The sequence below is a fragment of the Arachis stenosperma genome, chromosome 6 (assembly GCF_014773155.1).
Source record: "Arachis stenosperma cultivar V10309 chromosome 6, arast.V10309.gnm1.PFL2, whole genome shotgun sequence".
NCBI classification, from domain to species: Eukaryota; Viridiplantae; Streptophyta; class Magnoliopsida; order Fabales; family Fabaceae; genus Arachis; species Arachis stenosperma.
Window position 1 is genome coordinate 120,902,713 of NC_080382.1, and position 3,378 is coordinate 120,906,090.

General features: G+C 42.4%; 1 non-coding gene across 1 annotated transcript; it reads left to right on the forward strand.

Moving 5' to 3' along the window:
• The first annotated feature begins 2,356 nt into the window (after positions 1-2,356).
• LOC130938550 (small nucleolar RNA R71) lies at positions 2,357-2,460 on the forward strand. The gene has a single exon (XR_009069712.1). It is a non-coding gene; the product is annotated as a small nucleolar RNA R71 (small nucleolar RNA).
• Positions 2,461-3,378: the final 918 nt, after the last annotated feature.

The following is a 3,378-nucleotide window of genomic DNA, read 5'->3' on the forward strand; positions in this document are numbered from 1 at the left end:
GGAGAGAGGGGGCTCATGGTTCGGTCATGTAGGGTGGGTTTGGGAGGGAAAGTGGTTTGAATTTGAAAGGTGAGGTAGGTGGGGTTTTATGAAGGATGGATGTGAGTGGTGAAGAGAGAGATGGGATTTGATAGGTGAAGGGTTTTGAGGAGGAGGTGTTGAGGTGATTGGTGAGTGGGTGAAGAAGAAAGAGGGTGGTGGGGTTGGTGGGGATCCTGTGGGGTCCACAGATCCTGTGGTGTCAAGGAAAAGTCATCCCTGCACCAAATGGCATGCAAAAACGCGTTTTGTGCCAAATCTGGCGTTAAACGCCGGGCTGGTGCCCATTTCTGGCGTTTAACGCCAGGTTCTTGCCCTTTCCTGGCATTTAACGCCAGTCTGGTGCCCTTTTCTGGCGTTAAACACCCAGAATGGTGCCAGACTGGGCGTTAAACGCCCAACTGCTAGCCTTACTGGCGTTTAAACGCCAGTAGTTCTTCCTCCAGGGTGTGCTGTTTTTTCCTGTTTTTCATTCTGTTTTTGCTTTTTCAATTGATTTTGTGACTTCTTATGATCATCAACCTACAAAAAACATAAAAAACAAAAGAAAGTAGATAAAATATAAACATTGGGTTGCCTCCCAACAAGCGCTTCTTTAATGTCAGTAGCTTGACAGAGGGCTCATGGAGCCTCACAGATACTCAGAGCAATGTTGGAACCTCCCAACACCAAACTTAGAGTTTGAATGTGGGGGTTCAACACCAAACTTAGAGTTTGGTTGTGGCCTCCCAACACCAACTTAGAGTTTGACTGTGGGGGCTCTGTTTGACTCTGATTTGAGAGAAGCTCTTCATGCTTCCTCTCCATGGTGACAGAGGGATATCCTTGAGCCCTTAAACACAAAGGATTCTTCATTCACTTGAATGATCAGTTCACTTCTATCAACATCAATCACAGCCTTTGCTGTGGCTAGGAAGGGTCTGCCAAGGATGATAGATTCATCCATGCACTTCCCAGTCTCTAGGACTATAAAATCAGCAGGGATGTAATGGTCTTCAATCTTCACCAAAACATCCTCTACCAGTCCAAGCTTGTTTCTTGAATTGTCTGCCCATCTCTAGTGAGATTCTTGCAGCTTGTACCTCAAGATCCCTAGCTTCTCCATTACAGAGAGAGGCATGAGGTTTACACTTGACCCTAAGTCACACAGAGCCTTCTTGAAGGTCATGGTGCCTATGGTACAAGGTATTGAAAGCTTCCCAGGATCTTGTCTCTTTTGAGGTAATTTCTGCCTAGACAAGTCATCCAGTTCTTTGGTGAGCAAAGGAGGTTCATCCTCCCAAGTCTCATTTCCAAATAACTTGTCATTTAGCTTCATGATTGCTCCAAGGTATTTAGCAACTTGCTCTTCAGTGACATACTCATCCTCTTCAGAGGAAGAATACTCATCAGAGCTCGTGAAAGGCAGAAGTAAGTCTAATGGAATCTCTATGGTCTCATTTTGAGCCTCAGATTCCCATGGTTCCTCATTGGGGAACTCAGTGGAGGCTAGTGCACGCCCATTGAGGTCTTCCTCAGTGGCGTTCACTTCCTCTCCTTCTTCTCCAAATTCGGCCATGTTTATGGCCTTGCACTCTCCTTTTGGATTTTCTTCTGTGTTGCTTGGAAGAGTACTAGGAGGGAGTTCAGTAACTTTCTTGCTCAGCTGTCCCACTTGTGCCTCGAAATTCCTAATGGACGACCTTGTTTCAGTCATGAAACTTTGAGTGGTTTTGATTAGATCAGAGACCATGGTTGCTAAGTCAGAGGTGTTCTGCTTAGAACTCTCTGTCTGTTGCTGAGAAGATGATGGAAAAGGCTTGCCATTGCTAAACCTGTTTCTTCCACCATTATTGTTGAAACCTTGTTGAGGTCACTCTTGATTTTTCCATGAGAAATTTGGGTGATTTCTCCATGAAGAATTATAGGTGTTTCCATAGGGTTCTCCTAGGTAGTTCACCTCTTCCATTGAAGGGTTCTCAGGATCATAAGCTTCTTCCTCAGATGAAGCATCCTTAGTACTGCTTGGTGCATTTTGCATTCCAGACAGACTTTGAGAAATCAAATTGACTTGTTGAGTCAATATCTTATTCTGAGCCAGAATGGCATTCGGAGTATCAATTTCAAGAACCCCTTTCTTCTGACTTGTCCCATTGTTCACAGGATTCCTTTCAGAAGTGTACATGAATTGGTTATTTGCAACCATTTCAATTAGCTCTTGAGCTTCTGTAGGCGTCTTCTTCAGATGAAGAGATCCTCCAGCAGAGCTATCCAAAGACATCTTGGATAGTTCAGAGAGACCATCATAGAAATACCTATGATGCTCCATTCAGAAAGCATGTCAGATGGACATTTTCTGATTAATTGTTTGTATCTTTCCCAAGCTTCATAGAGGGATTCTCCTTCCTTCTGTCTGAAGGTTTGGACTTCCACTCTAAGCTTACTCAATTTTTGAGGTGGAAAGAACGTTGCCAAGAAGGCATTGACTAGCTTTTCCCATGAGTCCAGGCTTTCTTTAGGTTGTGAGTCCAACCATGTCCTAGCTCTGTCTCTTACAGCAAAAGGGAATAGCATAAGTCTGTAGACCTCAGGGTCAACCCCATTAGTCTTGACAGTGTCACAGATTTGCAAGAATTCAGCTAAGAACTGATGAGGATCTTCCAATGGAAGTCCATGGAACTTGCAATTCTGTTGCATTAGAGAACTAATTGAGGCTTAAGCTCAAAGTTGTTTGCTCCAATGGCAGGGATAGAGATGCTTCTCCCATAGAAGTCGGGAGTAGGTGCAGTAAGTCACCCAGCACCTTCCTTGCATTGTTGTTGTTTTTCGGCTGCCATGTGTTCTTCTTCTTTGAAGAATTCGGTTAGGTCCTCTACAGAGAATTGTGCCTTAGCTTCTCTTAGCTTTCGCTTCAAGGTCCTTTCAGGTTCAGGGTCAGCTTCAACAAGAATGCTTTGTCTTTGTTCCCGCTCATATGAAAGAGAAGAGACAAAATATGGAATCCTCTATGTCACAGTATAGAGATTCCTTGAGGTGTCAGAGGAACAAAAATAGAAAGAAGAGGTAGAAGAATTCGAACTTAATTAGATAGAGTTCGAATTGTGCATTGAGAAGGAGTGGTACTCCATAAATAGAAGGATGTGGGAAGAGAGGAAGAAATTTTCGAAAATCAGTGAAATATTTTGAAAACATTTTTGAAAAACTTTAATTGATTTTCGAAATCAAGAGGGAAAGAAATCAAGTAATTTTTGAAAAAGATTTTGAAATTAGAAATCAAAAAGATATGATTAAAAACTGTTTGAAAAAGATGTGATTAAAAAGATATGATAAAAAAATTATGCTTTTTTAAAAAGATATGAT